The sequence below is a fragment of the Choloepus didactylus genome, chromosome X (assembly GCF_015220235.1).
Source record: "Choloepus didactylus isolate mChoDid1 chromosome X, mChoDid1.pri, whole genome shotgun sequence".
Lineage (NCBI taxonomy): Eukaryota > Metazoa > Chordata > Mammalia > Pilosa > Megalonychidae > Choloepus > Choloepus didactylus.
The window spans coordinates 133,064,720-133,087,599 of record NC_051334.1 but is presented as its reverse complement, the minus strand read 5'-3'; positions in this window follow the sequence as shown (position 1 = coordinate 133,087,599).

Here is a 22,880-nt window from a genome sequence, read left to right as displayed (position 1 = left end):
TTATGCATTCACCACCACAATCAATATGAGAACATTTCCATTTCTTCTGCAAGTACAGAAGTGGAAAAAAATGAATAATAAAAAATAAAAAATTAAAAGGAGAAACAACTACATCAATGCCAAGAATCCCATATTCTTCCATTATATCCCCTTCTTATTGACATTTAGCTTTGGTATATTGCCTTTTTAAAATTAATGGAAGAATATTACCCTGTGTTCTAGTTTGCTAGTGCTGCCAAAATGCAAAACACCAGAAATGGATTGGCTTTTATAAAAGGCGGTTTATTTGGTTACACAGTTACAGTCTTAAGGCCATAAAGTATCCAAGGTAGCACATGAACAATCAGGTACCTTCACTGAAGGATGGCCAATGGTGTCCGGGAAACCTCTGTTAGCTGGGAAGGCATCTGGCTGGTGTCTGCTCCAAGTTCTGGTTTCAAAATGGCTTTCTCCCAAGACATTCCTCTCTAGGCCACAGCTCCTCATCAAAATGTCACTCTCAGTTGTACTTGGGGCATTTTTCCTCTCTTAGCTTCTCTGGAGCAAGAGCCCACATTCAATGGCTGTCTTCAAACTGTCTCTCATCTGCAGCTACTCTCTCAGCTTCTGTGCATTCTTCAAAGCATCCCTCTCAGCTGCACTTCAAAATGTCACTCACAGCTGCACTGAGTTCCCTCTGTTTGTCAGCTCATTTATATGGCTCCACTGATCAAGGCCTACCCTGAATGGGTGGGGCCATGCCTCCATGGAAATTATCCCATCAGAGTTATCACCCACAGTTGGGTGGGGCCCATCTCCATGCAAACAACCTAATCCAAACATTCCAACTCAATCCCCACCAATATGCCCACCCCACAAGACTGCATCAAAGAACATGGCTTTTTCTGGGGGACAATACATTCAAACCAGCACACCTTGTAACAGTTAAATATAGACCCTAGTTTGCACTGATTGTATTTTTTCTGTATACCTTCCCATTTTCAGTAACTCACAATGGTGACATTCATTTGTTCTCCCTCATGTAAAAACTTTCTTACATTTGTACATTTAATCACCATCATTGCCCACTCCAGGTTCACTAAGCTATACAGTCCCATCCTTTATCCTCTATCTATCCTTCTAGTGTCATACATGCCCCTAGCCTTCCTCTTTCAACTATACTTGCACTCAGCTTTGTTCATTACACTTACAGTATTGTGCCACCATCAGCTACTATTGTGCTATCCATTTCTGGATCATTACAATCAATCCTGTTGAATACTTTTTACTCCTTCAGCATCAGATGCCCAATCTCAACCCTCTTTCTATCTCCTGTTAACCTGTGCTCTTAACTTTAGCTCATTATATTTAGCACATATTAGTGAGACCGTACAATATTTGTCTTTTAGTTTCTGGCTAATTTCACTCAACACACTGTCCTCAAGTTCCATTCACATTATTATATGTGTCATAAGTTTACTCATTCTTACAGCTGCATAGTATTCCATTGTATGTATATACCAGTTTGTATATCCACTCAACTCTTGATGGACATTTGGACTGTTTTTATCTCTTGGCAATTGCGAATAATGTCACTATAAACATCAGTGTACAAATGTCTGTTGATGTCCCTGACTTCATTTCCTCTGAGTATATACCCAGTAATGGAATTGCTGGATTGTATGGCAATTCTATACTTAGCTTCCTGAGGAAATGCCAAAATGTCTTGCAGAGTGGTTGCACCATTCTTCATACACATCAGCAGTGAATAACTGTACCTCTTTCTCAACATACTTCCCAGCACCTGTAGGTTTCTGTTTTTTTTTTGGATAATGGCCATTCTAGTAGGTGTGAGATATATCTCATTATGGTTTTGATTTGTGTTTCCCTAATAACCAGTGAAGTTGAGCATCTTTTCATATGATTTTATGCCATTTATATTTTCTCTTCAGAAAAGTGTCTGTCCATGTCTTTTCCCCATTTTTTAATTGGGTGGTTTATCTTTCTGCTGTTGAAGTGTAGGATCTCTTTTTATATTCTGGATATTAAACCCTTATGTGATATGTGGTTTCTGAATATTGTCTCCCATTGCATAGGTTGCCTTTTCACTTTTTTTACAAAGTCCTATGGTGCACAGAACTTCAATTTTGAGGAGATCCTATTTGTCTATTTCTTCTTTCATTGCTTGTGCTTTGGTGTAAGGTCTAGGAAACAACCTCATATCACCAGATATTTAAGATATTTCCTTACATTTTCCTCTAATAGTTTTATGATCTTAGCTCTATTGATTTGGTCTTTGATCCATTTTGAGTTAATTTTTATATAAAATGTGTGTAAGAGTCCTCCATTATTCTTTTGGATATGGATAATGTGATGGTTAGGTTCATGTGTCAACTTGGCCATGTGATGGTCCCCAGCTGTCTGGTCAGTCAAGCACTGGCCTAACTCTTGCTGCAAGGATGTTTTGTGGCTGGCTAATAAGCCAACAGGCTGGTTCATTAAATCATCAGTTAATTGGCTGCAGCTGTGAATGATTATGTCAATGAAGGACATGTCTTCCACAATGAGAGAATGCAGTCAGCTGTATTTAATCCAATCAGTTGAAGATTTTTAAGTGAGACAGATACATGAACTTCACTTCTTCTTTGGATGACAAGCAAATCATTATTTCCTGAGGAGTTCATCGAAGTTGCCAGTTCATTGCCTGAGTTCATTGAACATCTTCATTGGAGTTGCCAGTTTGCTGCCTGCCTTATGGAATTTGAACTCATGCATACCCACAGTTGCATGAGACACTTTTATAAATCTTACATATATATATAGATATCTCTCATTGATTCTGTTTCCCTAGAGAACCCTAACTAATACAACTTGGTACCAGGAGTGGTTCTTGAGAAACAGAATCTTAAAATGGGATTTTACAATTTGTTTTCTACTCTGATTAGGTTCAAAGGCACTAATGACTCCATTTCCAATAATCAAGATGGCATTGACAGTCTATGGCATGAGTTGGCAATGGAGACACAAAATAGCACCATTTGATTCTCTTAATCATACTCTTGTATGAAGCAAGGCTCTGGGTGACAGTGTTTTTGATACTGTCACAGAGTCTTGCAAAATTAAGAGGTATAATCATGTTGGCTGGCTGCTCTTAGATATGTTGGATAAAGTTATAAGTGAAAGGGATGAGCTAAAGGCTTCAAATTTAAAACTTAAGTGCCATATGACAGATGTAAAGTTTCCTATGTGTGCCCTAAAAGAAAATCTTATTTCCTGTGGCTGCAGGCTTGAGATTTCTGAAAACCATATGCAGATTCTCATTGTGTGACTAGCAGATTTACAATATAAACTAAAATCTCAACCTCTCAGGGTGTCTGCTGTTAAAGTAAAGGCATTGATTGGAAAAGAATGGGATCCTGACACTTGGAATGGGAACATGTGGATTGATAATAATGGCAATGAGGACAATGGAACCCTGGATTCTGCTGATTCATTGTTAGGTTTACCTATAGTGGGCTTTACTGAGGAAATAGCCCCCCTACTTCCAGTCTGTCCTGAGGAAACAGCTTCCCCACCTACAGTCTGCCCTAAGAAGCCTGCCATCCAACCTCCACTTAAAGAGGTTAACCCCTCAGTGCCTGCTAATCCTGTAATCACCTCCCCTGAGGAAGCAGCCCTCACTCCTCTGTCTGGAGAGTTTAATCCTGTTTTAAGAGATGAAAATGCAACAGAATGTCCTGAGTTAAATGGCTTGAGGTGTAATTCTAACTCTTTCCATGACCCACCCCCACCACCAGTATTTGCTTCAGGACCTATAACTAGACGAAAGTCCCAACAGGCCCTGAAGGGTGAGGTAAAAAGTGTGACCCATGAAGAAGTACACTATACTACAAATGAACTGTATGAATTTTCCAACTTATACAGACAGAAACCAGGGGAATATGTGTGGGAATAGATATTAAGGGTGTGGGATAATAGTGGAAGGAATATAAGGCTGGATCAGGCTGAATTTACTGATATGGGCCCATTAAGCAGAGACTCTGCATTCAGTGTTGTAGCTTAAGGCACTAGAAAGGGCATTAGCAGTTTGGGTAGTTGGCTGAAACATGGATCAAAAGGTGGCCGGCATTGCCAGAGGTTGAAATGCCAAAACTGCCCTGGTATAATGTAGAGGAGGAGATTCAGAGGCTTAGAGAGATTGGAATGTTAGAGTGGGTTAATATGGAAGACCTGCTCACACACCCCTGGAATGTCCAGAGGACACACCTTTTACCAGGACCATGAGGAATAAATTTGTGAGACTAGCTCCACCATCCCTGAAGAGCTCTGTAGTTGCCCTTCTCTGTAAGTCAGATATTACTGTAAGAACTGCTGTCACTGAGCTGGAATCCTTAAACACAATGGGGATAATCAGATCCTGAGACAGCAGAAGCCATGTGGCAGCAGTTAAACATGAAAGACAAGGTGGGTGTGGCTACCATAATGGAAACAGGCTCAAAGCAGCAATCAATAATCTGACTCACAGAGACTTATGGCATTGGCTAGTAGATCATGGAGTACCAAGTAGTAAAATAGATGGGCAATTGACTAAATTCTTGTTTGAACTATATAAGCAGAAGAATTATAGGTGAAGTGAACAAAAGTCTCCCTTGAATTACAAAAACAGAGTCATGGCCCCTTAATCTATTCCCAGACTTGAGAGAGTTTACAGATCCAGAGCCCCTTGAATGAGGGGAAGGCCATGTACCCTTGGGGAAGGACCTTGTTACACTGCCAAAAATTTATACTATTAATCTTCCTCCCAGACTTCCCCAGCATGACCTACAGCCTTTTACCAGGGTAACTGTGCATTGGGGTAAAGGAAATGATCAGCTATTTCACTGATTATTAGACACTGCTTCATAAGTGACATTAATCTTAGGAGACCCAAAATGTCACTCTGGTCCACAAGTCAGAGTTGGGGCTTATGGAGGTCAGGTGATTGATGGAGTTTTAGCTCAGGTCTGTCTCACCATGGGCCTGGTGGGTCTTTGGACCCATTCTGTGGTTATTTCCCCAGTGCTAGAATGCATAATTCAAATAGACATACTCAGCAATGGGCAGAATCCTCACATTGCTTCTCTGACTTGTGGAGTGAGGGCTATTATGGTGGGAAAGGCGAAGTGGAAGCTGCTAGAACTGCCCCTACCTAGCAAAATAGTAAACCAGAAGCAATACAGGATTCCTGGAGGGATTGCAGAGATTAATGACACTCTGAAGCACTTGAAGGATGCAGGGGTGTTGATTCCTACCACATCCCCATTAAACTCTCTTATTTGGTCTGTGCAGAAAACAGATGAGCCTTGGAGGATGATAGTGGATTATCATAAGCTTAACCAGGTGGTGACTCCAATTGCAGCTGCTGTTCCAGATGTGGTATCATTACTTGAGCAAATCAACACATCCCCTGGTACCTGGTATGCAGCTATTGAGCTGGCAAATATTTTTTCTCAATAGCTGTTAGTAAGGACCACCAGAAACAACTTGTATTCAGCTGGCAAGGCCAGCAATTTAAATTCACTGTGCTACCTCATGGTTATATCAACTCTGCAGCCCTATGTCATAATATTGTCTGCAGGGATTTTGATCATTTCTCCCTCCCACAAGACATCACAGTGGTCTGTCTAATTGATGATATCATGTAGATTGGACCTAGTGAGCAAGAAGTAGCAACTACTCTAGATTTGTTGGTAAGGTATTTGCATCACAAAAGATGGGAGGTAAATCTAACAAAAATACGGGGCCTTCCAGCTCAGTAAAATTTCTATGTGTTGAGTGGTGTGGAGCCTGTAGAGGTATCCCTTCTAAGGTGAAGAATAAGCTGTTGCATCTGGCCCCTCCTATGACCAAAAAAGAGGTACAATGCTTAGTTGGCCTCTTTCAATTTTGAAGACAATATATTCCTCATTTGGGTTTGCTACTCTAGCCCATTTACTGAGTGACCAGAGAAGCTTCTAGTCTAGAATGAATGGGGAGCAGAACAAAATGAGGCTCTGTGACAGGTCCAGGCTGCTGTGCAAGCTGCTCTTACACTTGGACAATATGATCCAGCTGACCCAATGGTGCTGGTAGTGTCAGTGGCCAATAGAGATGCTGTTTGGAGCCTTTGCTAGGCTTCTATAGGAGAATCACAATGTAGGCCTTTAGGATTTTGGAGTAAAGCTTTACCATCCTCTGCAGATAACTACTCTTCCTTCGAGAAACAGCTGTTGGCCTACTACTGGGCCTTAGTACAGACAGAACACTTAACCATGGGCCACCAAGTTACCATGAGACCTGAGTTACCTATCATGAGCTGGGTGTTGTCTGACCCACCAAGCCATAAATTTGGGCATGCACTGCAGCACTCCATCATAAAATGGAAATGGTATATATGAGAGAGAGCTCAAGCAGGTCCTGAAGGCACAGGTAAGTTACATGAAAGTGGCCCAAATGCCCATGGCCCCCACTCCTTCCACCTTACTTTCTCTTTCCCAGCCCATAGCTATGGCATCTTGGGGAGTTCCTTACAATCAGTTGACTGAGGAAGAGAAAACTCCAGCCTGGTTCACAGATGGTTCTGCACAATATGCAGGCATCACCCAAAAGTGGACAGCTGCAGCACAGTAGCACCTTTCTGGGATGTCCCTGAAGGACAGTGGTGAGGGGCAATCCTCCCAGTGGGTAGAACTTTGAGCAGTGCACCTGGTTGTTCACTCTGCTTGAAGGAGAACTTGCCTGAGGTGCATTTGTATACTGATTCATGGGCTTTTGCTAATGGTTTGGCTAGATGGTCAGGGACTTGGAAGGAACATGATTGGAAGATTGGTGACAAAGAAGTCTGGGGAAGGGGTATGTGGATAGACCTTTCTGAGTGGGCAAAAAACATGTTCTTATACTTCAAATCCATTTGAAATTATTCTCCCTTATTCTGTTAACATGGTGATTGAATCATTTTCCTAATGTTAATCCAACCATGAATTACTAGAATAAACAAAATTAATCAAGAAATTGTATTTTATAAATATTTCTTGATTATATTTATTAATATTTTGCTTGGAAAATTCATCAAGGTTCATAATAAAATTGGTCTAATTTTTCCTTTCATGTACTGTACTTTTCAGTACTTGGATCAAGGTCATGCAAGCCACTAAAATGAATTAGGAAGTAGTCCCTCTTTATAATATTCTGGAGTAGTATGTGAAAGATGGAAATTCTTTTTTTCTTAAATATTTGGTACAATTCACGTGTTATTGTCAGAATAATTAACAGTGCTGTATAGCATGTGAATGTGTTGAAAAGAAGTTTAGAGTCATGTATGTCATCAGAAGGAAAGTTGGAGTTTAAAGCATGGGAATGTATGAAACAGTGACTTGTGTTGGACAATGCTTGTGATTAATTGTACAAATATAAAACAGTTCCTATGAACTTTAAAAAATGTATGACACTATTAGAAGGAGTTAACAATAGTGTCACTTATGCACAAGAAGTACCTATTGCAAACTATGGAATACAGTGAACAATAATCTTTTAAAACTCTTTCATCCATAGTAACAAATCGTATTGTTACACAATTTGTATTACACAAATACTATGGGTCAATAATAGGAGTATATTAGCTATGGGAAGATACAGGTTTTCTTTTTCTTTTTATTTCTTTTATGGGGTAATTAAAATGTTCTAAAATTGATCATGGGTTTGTTTGCACAACTATGTGATGATACTCTGAGCCAGTGATTGTATACTTCAGACTGTTTGTATGCTGTGTGAGTATGTCTCAATAAACTGGTCTTTGCATAGATTTTTATCTGTAAGAAAATTTAAATTAATGATTTGATTATTCTAATAATTATAATACTATTCAGATGTTATACTTATTCTTTAGACAGTTCACGCATTTTTTGTAGGAATATTTCCATGTCATGTAAATTACCAAATGTATTGGCATATGTGGGAGCCCCTGGCCCCCAAGTGTCTTGAAGACTGCACACAGCAGTTTGCTTGACCTAGGACAGTCAAGGTTTGACCTATTGTCTTTGTAATATCAGGCGCTAACTGTAATCTATACCCAAAATTACCTCCTTCCTGAGACTCCCTGAGATACTATCTCTATAATTCTCCCCTCCTCCCTGTTGATTACAATCAACCCCTCCCTACATTGCACGACCCTTCTCCCTGCCTTATGCTCTCATACCCATTGGAATATTGAGCCCTTATATCCAGCTTATTCAGACCCACAAAGGGCAGACTATTTCCACATTGTGCTCTGAACACGTCGCCATTCAGAGCAGCTCCTGAATCCATTCAGAGAAGCTACTGATTTCAGGGCAACATGTCTTGACTTCCCCACCCTGTAGGTAAGCCCTATAATAAAAACTCATGTCTCAGAATGTGTCTGGTGCTTTCTTTAGTCTTTTGGCTACAAAATCCCTCGGGCCATGACAGCATAAAATTTTTCATTATAGGCTCTTATACTCTGGGTAATAATAGAAGTAACTTTCTGTTATATGTCCTTTTGCATCCCTAATATTGCTCATTTGTACCATAACTCTTACTATTTTCCTTGCTGATTTTTGCCAGTAATTCATCTATTTTTTATCTTTCTAAAGAAACAACTCTTGACTCTTGATCCTCTCTATTTTATGACAATTTCTTAATTCACTAATTTATACTTTTGTTCTTCCTTACTAATACTTTATCCAGATTTATTTTTCATTTCTTTTCCTAGTTTCTTGAGATATATGCTTCTGTCATTAATTTATAGTCTTCTTTACATTAAATATAAGCATTTCAGACTATTAATTTCTCTCTAACTACTGTCTTAGCTGAATTCCACAAATTTTACTATGTTGCATTTCTGTTATTTTTTATTTTCAAGTATGTCAAAATTTTCATTTTTATTTCTCCTTTGACTTATAAACTATCGAAAGTTTTATCTTAATTTCCAAACATGTAGATTTTTCTAGTCATTTATTCATCATTGAATTCTAATTTAATCACATTGTGGTTAGAGACTGTCATCTCCATGATACCAATCCTTTGAAACTGTGGAGTTAATCAGTATATTTACTCTCCAGCTGAATAACATAAGAACCTTAGAATATTTGAAGCTGGACCCAATTCTGATCAAACTCCAATTTAACTTTTATGCATTTACCCAATATTTAGTTTTATCTCTTCTTGTTCCTCATGGCATTATTATTGTTTAAACAGTCTATGCTTGCTCATGTTTTCCCATGTACTTAACATTTTCTTTCCTTATAATTCTTTGCTTTTCAAACTTGCCACCTGGAGCTTTCTGACTGGAAGATATTTTTATGAGATAGACAACTCTTGTTTGCCAGTTATTTTCAGATCTCTTTTTCCTCGGTATTCTACAGTCTCACCATAATGTATATAATGGTTTATTTTCATTTTTCTTACTTGAGATTAATTAGGCTTATTGAACTCATGTGTTGGTGTTTTTCAACAGTTTTACAAAAAGTTCACTCACTATATCTTCAATTATTTCCTCTGTTCCACTCTATTTTGTCTCCTTTTGCAACTCCAATTAAATGTGTATTAGAAGGGTTGGACAAGATGGCAGAGTGGTGAGATGTGGAATTTAATTACTCTTCTAGGGCAGCTAGTAAATAGCCAGAAACTGTGTGAAACAGCCATTCTAGGGAACTTTATGATCAGTCACACATTGTACCACAGTCTAGACTGGGTGGGCCACCTGAGATTGCAGTGAAACCTATAAGTTTTCCCAGCCAGGAAGCTGGTGCCCTTTCCTGTCCAGACATGGCAGACTGTATTGGAGGTAGCTCCCTGAGAGAAAAGAAACAATCTGTGCTAGGAGCAAGGAGGGGGGCTCAATCCATCCCCAATTGCAGAATCAATTAACAACTCTGCTGAAGACAGCTGAATAAAAGCTCTAAGCACAGATAAGCTGAGAATCTGGAAACAATCCCCTGGCAGAGAGGTGGCAGAGCTAAAAAAACAGCAAACAAAAAACAAACAAAAAAAAACACAGAATTCTGGAGTTGGAGGACTGGGCTCCAACACAAAGGGGCACATAGAAACTCCCATCTGCAAAACCAGGAAGTTGGGGTCCTACTCTGAAAAGTGGGCTTTTTTGTTTGGTTCTCTTTTATTGCTCTCAGACTTTATCTTTTTGCACTGTAATAGCCCACCAGAAATGCTGCCTCAGCCAGGCCACCCCTGAAAGGGCAGAATTAGAGTTGTCTCAGAGTAACTATTCAGGTGAAAGAGATAATAACCTAGAGGGCTTATCTTTAAATAGTCTATACTGGGACTGAAAAAACTTGGGGGCTGGGGAAAGGCCTTGAAAGGGGATTTCTTTTTTTTTTTTTTGAAATAACTATTCTAAGGAGCTCATTACAGAAAGTCTCAAATATTTGCAATTGACCTCTGGACACAGGCAAGAGCAGAGCTAACACAGCTCAGAGAGACAAAGAAATGATTCTAGTGAGGGAGACAATCCTCTGAAGGGCATAATTTCCCCAAGAAAAGGTGAGGGTGGGGCCCAGCTAAAATGGTGGTCCTCCTTCAGAGAACTCAGTGCCCAAGGGCTGGAAATCATAAACCAGTTTGAGTCAGCCATATCCCCAGCAGTAACAAGGTCTACAGAGAATTAAAGTCACCTGTGGCATCTCTTTATACTGGTGGGGAACTGTGAGTGGACAAGTGCTACCTGATGGACAAGATAGGAAAAGCACAGAGTCTAGAGGATTCACAGGAGGGTCAGGCAACCTGCAGATTCTTATTCTCAGGGAAATTCCATACAATCCTCCTGAAACCTAGGCCTTTTTGCACTGGGAAAATCTGATTGGGGTTCGTCATATCTGGGGAGATTTGCTCACAAAATGCTTACATAGAGGCAGGGCAAGAACCAGAAAAACAAGAGGTGGAAATTCTGATCAACTAAACAGAAATTACAGTAGAGGTCTAGAATAAGTTGAACTGACCACCAAAGAACAGAAAACAAAGACAACCAGCAAGAAAACCCTAGGTAGAAGAGTGAAAATGAGCTCCATAATAAATTAATCATACCAAGACACCTAAGGATAATGAGCCATACTAGGAAACATGAAAATATGGACCAGCCAAAGGAGCAAACTAACAATTCAACTGAGAGACAGGAATAGAAACAACAAATTAACAAACAAACAGATCTCTTAACTAATGAAAAAGTCATATCAATGAGCTGAAGGAAGATATGGCAAAAGAGATGAAGGATAGAAAGAAGACACTGAGTGAAAATAAGCAGGAACTCAAAAGTATGAATAAACAAATGGCAGAACTTATGGAAATGAAAAGCAAAATAGAAAAGATGAAAAACACAATGGAGACTTACAACACCAGATTTGAAGAGGCAGAAGACAGGATAAGTGATCTCAATGACAAGACATCTGATATCATACAAACAAAGGAATCCTACACAAAAATAAAGGACAAATATGAGCAAGGTCTTAGAACTAAATGACAATATGAATCACACAAATATACATATTATGTATGTTCCAGAGGAGAAGAGAAGGGAAAGAGGCAGAAAGAATAATAGAAGATGTAATCACTGAAAATTTCTCAACTCTTATGAAAGATGTAAAATTACAGACTCGGTATACCACAAACAGAATAGATCCCGATAGAACTACACCAAGACACTTACTGATCAGACTTTACAATGTCAAAGACAAAGAGAATTCTGAAAGCAGCAAGAGAAAAGCAGTTCATCACATTTAAAGGAAACTTGATAAGACTATGTACAGATTTCTCTGCAGAAACCATGGAGGTGAGAAGGCAGTGGTAAAATATATTTAAGATACTGAAAGAGGAAAGATGCCAACCAAGAATTCTATATCCAGCAAAACTGTCTTTCAAAAATGAGGGAAAGATTAAAATATTTTCAAACAGACAGACACTGAGAGTGTTTATGAATAAGAGACCTGCGCTTCAAGAAATACTAAATGGAGTGCTACATGCTGATAGGAAAAGACAGGAGAGAGAGGTTTGGCAAAACGTGTAGAAATGAAGACTATCAGGAAGGTTAAAAGGAGAGAGGGAGAGAAAAAATAAAATATGACATAAAATGCAAAAGACAAAATGGTTTAAGAAAGTACTGCCCTTATAGTAATAATACTGATTGTTAATGGCTTAAACTCCCCAATAAAAAGACATAGACTGGCAGAATGGATTAAAAAACAAGACCCATCTATATGCTGTCTACAAGAAACTCACATTAGGCACAAGGACAAAAAGAGGCTGAAAGTAAAAGGTTGGAAAAACACATTTCATACAAACAACAACAAAAAAGCCATTGAAGCTATATTAATATCAGCAAGTTAGACTTCAAATGTAAAACAATTAACAGAGACAAAGAAGGACACTATATATTAATAAAAGCGACAATTAATCAAGAAAACATAACAATCATAATTATTTATGCACCAAGTCAGAGTGCCCTGAAGTACATGAGGCAAACACTGTCAACATTCAAGGGAGAAGTAGATACCTCTACAATAATAGTTGGAGACTTCAATACACTGCTCTCATCAGTGGATAGAACATCTACACAGAGGATCAACAAGGAAACAGAGATGTTGAATTTCATGAAAAATAATCTAGACTTGACATTTATAGAACACTACACCCCACAACAGCAAGATACACGTTTTTCTCAAGTGCTCGTGGACCATTCTCTAGGACAGACCACATGTTGGGTCATAAAGCAAGTCTCCACAAATTTAAAAGAATTGATATTATACAAAACACCATCTCAGATCATAATGGAATGAAATTGAAAATCAATAAAAGGCAGAAGGTTGGAAAATTCACAATATATAGAGGCTAAATAACACACTCTTAGACAACCATTGGATAAAGTAAGAAATTACAAGAGAAATTAGTAAATACCTTGAGGCAAATGAAAATGAAAACACAACATATCAAAATTTATGGGAAGCTGCAAAGGCTGCCCTAAATGCATATATTAAAAGAGAAGAAAGAGAAAAATTGAGGAATTAACTGCTCAGCAGGAGGAACTAGAGAAAGAACATTAACTAACCCCAAAGCAAACAGAAGGAAAGAAATAACAAAGGTTAGAGCAGAAATTAATGAAATTGAGGAGAGGAAAACAATAGAGAGACTCAAGAAAACCAGAAGTTGGTTCTTTTAGAAAATATAAAATTGATGGACCCTTAGCTAGGTTAACAATAAAAGAGAGGAGAGAGAGAGAGAGAGAGAGAGAGAGAGAGAGAGAGAGAGAGAGAACATGCAAATAAACACAATCAGAACAATCAGAAATGGGAAAGGGGAGGCAACTACTGACCCCCAGAAATAAAGGCGATAATGAGAGGATAATATGAGGAACTATAAGCTAATAAATTAGACAACTTAGATTAAATGAACGACTTCCAGAAAAGCATGAGCAATGAGCATTGACTAAAGAAGAAATAGATAACCTCAGCAAACCAAAGGTAAAGAAATTGAGTCAGTTATCAAAAACTCCTATAAAAGAAAAGTCCAGGACCAGTTGGCTTCACATGTGAATTCTACCAAAAATTCAAGAAAAATTAGTACCAACCATGCTTAAACTCTTTAAAAAAAATGGAAGAGGAGGGAAAGCTAAATAACTCATTCTATGAAGCTAACATCACCCTAATACAAAAGTCAGACAGTGATACTACAAAAAAAAGAAAATTATAGACCAATCTCTTTAATGAATATAGAGGCAAACATACTAAACAAAATACTCACTAATTGAATCCAGCAACACATAAAAAGAATTATACACTATGATAAAGTGGGATTTATTCCAGGTACCCAAGGCTGGTTCAACATAAGAAAAGAAATTAATGTAATAAACTACATCAATAAATCAAAACAACCACATGATCATCCCAATCAATGCAGAAAAGGAATTTGACAAAATTCAGCATCCTTTCTTGATGAAAGCACTTCAAAGGATAGGAAGAGAAGGAACCTTTTTCAATATGATAATGGCAATATGTGAAAAACTCGCAGCTAACATCATACTCAATGGGGAATGACTGAAAGCTTTCCCTCTAAGATCAGGAACAACACAGGGATGCCTTCTATCATGAATGTTATTCAACATTGAATAACAAGAAAAATAACAAGAAAGAGAAATAAAGGGTATCCAAATTGGTGAGGAAGACTTAAAACTTTCACTGTTTGCAGATGACATGATCCTCTATATAGAAAATCCTGAAAAATCTACAGGAAACTACTAGATCTAATCAATGAATAAACCAGTGGCAGGCTACAAGATCAACACACAAAAATCAGTAGTTTTCCTATACACAAGTAATGAGCAACAGGAGGAGGAATTCAAGAAAAAAATACTATTTACAGTGGCAACCAAAAGAATCAAGCATTTAGGAATAAACTTAACCAAGGCCACAAAAAACCTATACAGAGAAAACTACAAATAACTGCTAAAAGAAATCGAACAGGACCTAATAAATGGAAGAACAACCATGTTCATGGATTGGAAGACTAAAAATAGTTAAGATGGCAATTCTACCTAAACTGATTTATAGATTCAGTGCAATACCAATTAAAACCCCAACAACTTACTTTGCAGAAATAGAAAAAACAATAACCAAATTTATTTGGCTGGGCAAAGTGCCCCGCATGGCCAAAAATATCTTGAGAAAGAGGTAGGAAGTGGGAGGACTCACAGTACCTGACTTTGAAACATACTAGAAATCAACAGTGGTCAAAACAGCATGGTACAGGCATAAAGATATATGTACTGGCCAATGGAATCTAATTGAGTGTTCAGAAATAGAACTTCTCATCTATGGACAATTGATCTTTGATAAGGCAGTTAAGACAAAACAACTTGGACAGAGCAGCCTCTTCAATAAGTGGTGTTAAAGAGGACTCCTATCTCACACCTTATACAAAAATTAACTCAAAATGGATCAAAGACCTAAACATTAGAGCTGAGACCATGAGGCCCTTAGAAGAAAATGTAGGGAAATATCTAGTTACAGGAGGTGGTTTCCTAGACCTTACATCCAAAGCATGAGCAGTCAACAAAGAAATAGATAAATGGGATCTCCTCAAAATTAAACACTTTTGTACATCAAAGGACTTTGTCAGAAAAGTAAAACGCAACCTACACAATGGGAGACAATATTTGTAAACCACATATCGGATAAGGGTTTAATATCACAAATATATTAAGTGATCAACAAGACAAAAAACTCAATTAAGAAATGGGCAAAAGACATGGATAGACACTTTTCCATAGAGGAAATACAAATGTTTCAAAAATATGAAAAAAAATGCTCAATTCCACTGGCAATATGGGAAATGCATATCAAAACCACAATGAGATATCATCTCACACCTATCAGAATGGCCATTATCCAAAAAACAGAAAATTATAAATGCTGCAGAGGATGTGCAGAAAGATGCACTCTTATTCACTGTTGGTGGGAATGTAGAATGGTTCAGCCACTCTGTAACGCAGTGTGGTGGTTCCTCAGGAATCTAAGTATAGAATTGCTATATGATCCAGCCATTCCATTACTAGGTATATACTCAGAGGAACTGAAAGCTAAGACATGAATGGACATTTTTAAACCAATGTTTATAGCAGCATTATTCATGATTGAAAAGAGATGGAAACAGCCCAAATGTCCGTTAACAGATGAGTGGATAAACAAACTGTGGTAATACACGACGAAATATTATGCAGCTATAAGACAGAACAAAGACATGGAGCACATAATAATGTGGATGAACCTTGAGGACATTATGTTGAGCAAAGTTAGCCAGAAACAAAAGGACAAATACTGTATGGTCTCACTAATATGAACTAACATTAGTGAACAAACTTTGAGAGTTAAAGCTGAGAACACAGGTTATCAGGAGATAAAAAGATCAGGCATTTGATGCTGAAGGATCATAGAATGTTCAACAGGATTGAATTTGTAGATCCAGAAATGGAGAGTGCATTGCTGTTTGATGGTAGCACAGTATTGTAGGTGCACTGACCAAAGATGTCTGTGAGTAACGTTGAAAGAGGAGGGCTGGAGGCATGTGTGATACCAGAGGGAAGAATAGACAATAAAGACTGGGACTGTGTAACTTAGTGAAACCTAGAGTGGTCAGTGATGGTGACTAAATATACAAATATAAAAATGTTTTTACATGTGGGATAACAAATGAATGTTAACCTTGCAAGGTGTTGAATTCGGGATAGTATTGGGGAAAAAATATAATCAATGCAACTGGAATCTGGGATCAACAGTAACATTGTAATAATCTCCCATTAATTGTAACAAAGGCAGTATATAAAGCCACATGTCTGTGAGAGGGGAGTGTAAGGGAGGAGTATGGATTCTTGGTAGTGGTGTTGTTGTCTGACCTTATTGCTGTATTTTATTTTATTTTTATTTTTTCTTTTACCCTTTTTCTCTTCTTTTGTTTCAATTGTTTTCTGAGTAATGAATATGTGTAAGTCCTAATTGTGGTGATGAATGTACAACTATATGATGATACTGTAAATACTTGTACACTGTGCATGACTGTATGGTACTTGAATATATCCCTATGAAATTGCAGGGAAAAAATAAACAGAGGGACACAAGTGCTGGAGAGAACTTTGAGAGAAAGATGTATGTATTCATTGTTGGTAGGGAATTAGAATGGTATAGCCTATCTGGAGGACAGTGTGGTGGTTACACAAGAAGCTAGGTATGTGTGTCTCATAAGGTCCTGCAATCTCATTATTGGCTATGTACTTGGAAGATCCGAGAGCAGGGACATGAATGGACATTTGCACACTGGTGTTTTTTACAGCAGTATTGATGATTTGCAATAGACGGGGTGGCCTAAGGGTACATCGACTGTGGAGCAGAATGGTGAACTGTGGTGTATGCATACAATAGAATATTGAGTGATTACAAGAAGTAATGAAGCTGTGAGACACACAACTATGTGAATGGATCTTGAGTACAGCATTTCAATTGAAGTACACCAGAAACAAGAGGACAAACATTATAATGCCTCACTGATATGGACTATCTATAATGTGTAAACTCTGAGAATTGAATCTTAGGGCACAGCTTATCAGGAAAATGCTTATTGTAAGGTCCCTAGATCGTAAGCTCTTACAGCAGTCACATCTATTCCTGAGTTTTAACAGTTATCTCTTAATCCTGTGATGTTGAGCTCCTTGTGTATAACCTGGATAGTCTCTGGAACTTTGGGTACCTGTGTGACACTTGAAACTAGGAGCTAGTGCTTTGCAGTTATGAATGCCAGTATTACCCCATAAGGCAACTGATGAAAGAGCTGAAAAAGAGTTCAGACTTCAATTAGAGATATGAACGAAGTGGATCTGGTTAGGACTACAGTAAATCAGGCCAAAAGGTAAAGGACAATACCAATTGGGTTTTAAAAGTACAAATTTTGTGTGAGACCAAGGGAGGAGATGTTTATTTGGTGCAGGATTTGTATTTTCTGTAGCACACTAGATAATTTAACTTGTACAATCAGTTTGAATACTATAGGTGCATGGAGCTTTGAATGGGAAGTGCGATTTGGTGAGTTTTTACAGGCTGGCTTGAAATCTGGATACATGCCAGAATGATATGGGCAGAGACTAAAAGTGGCTTTGTGCACCCCCCCCCCCCCGCCCCACCAAGGAACTGGGGAGAAATGTGGAAATGTTGGACATCCTCAGCTTGGCTATTGCTGATTTTCTTGCAAACACTGAGGACTGCAAATTTGGTGGGCCAAGCCCTCCATCTGGGGGCTTTCCCTTGTGAGGTTAGTTGCTGCAAGGCAGAGACTAAGCCTACTTATAATTGTGCCTAGGGGTACCCCCCAGAGAGCCTCTTTGTTGCTCAGATGTGCCCCTCCCAAGCCCACTGGGCAAGTGAACCCACTACCCTCCCCCATACTTAGGCTGTGACTCCCAGGGGCATGAATACCCCTGGCAATGCAGGAAATAACTCCTGGGGATGAGCCTGGACCCAACACTGTGGGATTGAGAAAATCTTCTTGACCAAAAGGGGGAAGAAAGATGAAATAAAATAAAGTTCCAGTGGCTGAGAGATGTCAAATGGAGACAAGAGGTCACTCTGGAGGGTATTCTTACGTGCTATATAGATATCACTATTTAGTTTTTAGCGTGTTGGAAGGGCTAGAAGCAAATACCTGAAGCTGTCAAACTGCAACCCAGTAGTTGATTCTTGAAGATGATTATAACTATGTAGCTTGCACAGTGTGACTGTGTGACTGTGAAAACCTTGTGGCTCACACTCCCTTTACAGAGTGTATTGACAGATGAGTGGAAAAATGGGGACGAAAAATAGATGAAGAATAGGGTGGGATGAAGGGGATGGGAAGATTTAGGTGTTCTTTTTTGCTTTTATTTTTATTTTGGAGTAAGGAAAAGTTTCAAAAATTGACTCTGATGATGAATGCACAAATGTATGATGGTGCTGTGAATAATTCTACACTGTGGATGACTGTATGATGTGTGAATATATCTCAATTAAACTGTACTTTAAAAAATGTAAATGAACATTGTGGGGAGGAGGGGAATGGGATGTTTTGGATGTTCTTTTTTATTTTAATTTTTATCTTATTTTTTGGAGTAATGAAAATGTTCAAAGTTTGATTGTGGTGATGAAAGCACAACTATATGACGATACTGTGAACAACTGATTGTACACTTTGAATGATTGTATGTTATGTGTTTATATCTCAATAAAATTGCATTAAAAATGACTGAATGAAGCAAATGCTAGAAGGATAAGTAAGCAATTCTCAATCATATAAGGGGATTTTAACATCATTGTCTCAGAAAGTGACAGGATGACAAGACAGAAAATCAGCAAAAACATAGATCTGAACCAAACTCTTGACAACTTTGATTTAATTGATATTTATAGAACATACCAAACAATGGCAAAATACATGTTCTCTTCAAGTGCATGTAGTACTTTTGCACACCTATATGGTCAATTGATACTTGACAAATGTGCCAAGCTAATTTAATGGATAAAAGATAGTCTTTTCAACAAATGACCCTGGAAACTAGCTAGTTGTACAGGAAAAAAAATGAACCTCAACTCTTATTGTATACCAGATGCAAAAAGTTTTCAAAATGGATCACCGATATAAATGCAAGAGACAAAACTAATAAACTCTAAGAAGAAAACAGAAGATATATTTGAGATAATGGGTTAGGAAAATTTTTTCTTAAACAAGACACCAAATCAAAACCTATTTAAAGATTAATGAAATGGGCTCTATCGATATTAAAACATTTGCTCTTTAATCTCTATGGGTGCAAATTATCTAACATTTAGTATAAAGTTTAATTTCATTGAAGAAGGATTTGATTTGGGTTTTATAAGACTCTTTTTTAAGTTTAGGTCTGCTTTAAAGTAAATGCTCAGCTTTAGGTTTTCCAGGTGATGCTGGTAGTGTGTTTTTGGACTGTAAACCCACGTGAGAGCTAGCTTGCAATTACAAAAACTCACACTCCTACTCAGTGCCAAGGTACAAGACAGGTAGTATAGTTTTCCTTGCAGTCTCCCAGATGAGTAATAGATTTACTTATAGTTAACCCTTAAATTCTGGGTGTGGCTCTCTAGGCCCCAAGCTTTATAGAAGTGTCTCTTCGTAGACTGTCCACCTTAGGTGGGCCATATATTTTGTCTCCTCTTCCTTGAGCTACACAAGGAAAAACAATGTTAAAATTTGTTAGGCTTAGCAAATTCTCTTAAAGTAGAAGTTGGTTTTAGGAATCTGCTTATCCCTTTATGTTCATTCCTTTATTTGTCTCCATATGATAGTTTTTTTTTCTTGCTAGCTCATGGATATAGTCAAGAAGAATTATGAAATGTTTTTATTCAGCTTTTTATTTATTTTCAGTGGAAAGGTTAATCTGGGTTCCTGATCCACACATTTAATAGAAATAGAAGTGATTGCCATTTTTTCCTGTGGTAATTAATAGTCAATTCTGATTATATAACATTAAGATAGACACTCTCATATATTACATTGGTGGCTATGTGAATTGGTAAATCTTTCTGGGTAATAAAATATATAAAATATTTTATAAATATTCCTGTGTTTGACCCCATTAATTGCAAATACATGATTATATCCTTAAGGATATGATTACAAATGCAGAGAAAGCAAGTCATGTTTACAACATATGGTTAACACTATCCCATAACTAAAAACAGTCTAAACATCCTATATTAGAAGAATAGTTATATAAAGCATGGTATACCCATTTGGTATAACATGATATAACAACTAAAAATAGTATTTTAGAAAAATATTTAAGGATGTGTGGAAATTTTTGATATAATTTTTAATAAAGAAAAACATTTGGATGCAAACTTATATACAAAGAATCATTCTATGCACAGGAAAAAGGGTTGATTGTGAAGATGTCAATTCTACCCAAAGTGATTTAGAGATTTAATGGAGTCCCCATCAAAATTCCAACAGCCTTCTTTGCAGAAATGGAAGTCAATCATCATCAAATATGTATGAAAGGTAAGGGGTTCTGATTAGCCAAAACTATCTTCAAAAAGAACAAAGTTGAAGGACTCACACCAGATTTTAAAGCTAATTACAAATCTACAGTAATCAAAACATGTGATACTGGCACAAAGACAGACATATAAACCCGTGGAACCGAATTAAGAGTTTAGAAAAAAACTCTTACATCTATGGTCCATTGATATTTGGCAAGTGTGGCAAGTCCCCTCAATGAGTAAAGAGCAGTCTCTTTAACAAATGGTTCTGGGAAAAATTTTTATCCACATGTAAAAAAATGAAGTTAGATCTCTACCTCCCACCATATGCAAAGAGTAACTCAAAATGGATCAAAAACCTAAATATAAGGATTTAAATCTATAAAACTCCTAGAAGAATTGAAAGCAGGGACTCAAACAGATATTTGCACATCGGATGTTCTTAGAGGCATTGTTCACAATTGCCAAAGGGTGGAAGCCATCCAAGTGTCCTAAATAGATGAATGGATAAACATATCATTGCGGTATATACATAAAATGGAATATCATACAGCCGTAAAAGAATGAAGTTCTTATGCCAGCAACAATATGAGTGAACCTTGAAGACATCACATTGAGTGAAATAAGCCAGACACAAAAGGACAACTATTATATGACCTCACTTATATAAAATAATTGGAATATACAAATTCATAGATTCAGAAACTAGAATACAGGTTACCAGGGGACAGGGTGTAGAGTTTCTGTTTGGGTGATGGAAAACTTTTGGTAATGGATGTGGTAATGGTAGTACAACACTGTGAATGTATTTAACACCACTGAATTGTGTATTCAAAAGTGGTTAAACCTAGAAATTTTAGGTGGTATATATGTTATCAAGATAATAATTTTAAAAAAACAACAACGTAGAACTGAACAACACAAAGAGTGAACCCTAATGTATACTATGGATTATAATTAATACTATAATTATAATAATATTGTTTCAACAATTTTAACAAAGTTACCATACTAATGCAAAATGTTAATAATAGGGAAAACTGAGTATGTGAGGGGGATAAATGAGAACTTCATAATTTCTACATGAATTTTCTGTAAACCTACACCTGTCCTTAAAAAAAAAATTAAAAATTGTTGAAATGAAATAATCACTTAAAATTTTGTTGTGTATCTTTGTTATGCAAATATGGGTGCTTTCAGTCTAGCTTTTAAATTTTTCTGCATCTTCAAATACTTTTTAAAATAAACTGTATTATTTCATAATAGAAAAATAGGGTTTAAGCTTTTTGTTTTCAAACAGAAGTATTAGCCAATAAAATGTTTTTAAAAGTTTGTACTCTGAAAAATCAACCTTTCCTAGTGTTTCAATAACACAGTTCAATATGCCAGTGTTAATGATTAAGAATGTCCTTTGTGTAAATGATAGCCCTTTTAATGAATAATTTGAAAAATTATACCTGACTAAAGGTGATTAAGAAACAGCCTGAAAAATGGTCAATCTGGTGTTTTCAGACATTTTAACAGCCAAAGGTATTTACTACAAAGTTTATCTCATTGATTATGCAAAAATACAATCATTAAGAGGTTTGAAAAAACAACTTGACCTAAAAAGAAACACTGTTTTTTGTAGCTACCAGTAAACTTGGAACAACTTTACATTCTCTTACCATTCTCTCTCTTTCCCTCTCTCTTTTTCTCATCTTACCCATTCCCCAGATTTAAAATTCCCTATTTTTTGTCCCGATTTCCTTCATAAACCTTAGGATTACATTTCAAAGTCACCTCAAATTCAAAGTAGGTAAATCCAAACACTTTAAAAAGTAATTCCCAGGATATATTTCACTTCTTGATTCCCCCAAGTGTTTACCTGTCTCTATCTCTCTTCCTTCAACCAAGCTCAAAATCTTGATATAATAATTCCCATGACATTGCCTCAAATGTCACCAAGTCTTGATGTACCCCTCACATGTTGCACAGCTTAAATTTGGGAAATGTTTAAAACTAGAGCATGCAAAGCATATAATGGAAGGTAACAAGAAGTAAACAGGTCAACTCTATGCAAAGAATGCATTTTGATGGAAGGCCATGGAGGAGGGGCCAAGTGGTAGTTGGGTGCAGAAAGATAAAAGGAAATAGAAACTCAGAGAATAATCAAAGGATGATACAATTGATTCTACATATATATTACCTGTGATTATTTATAGTGTCCCAACTTTACATGGGCTGTCTTTTTCCTCACGAAACTTTGGTGCCAAGTATACTCTTTTAAGAATGTAAGCTCCATGAAAGCATAGACTGTTTGTTCACTTCTTTATATAGGACTGAAATGATATT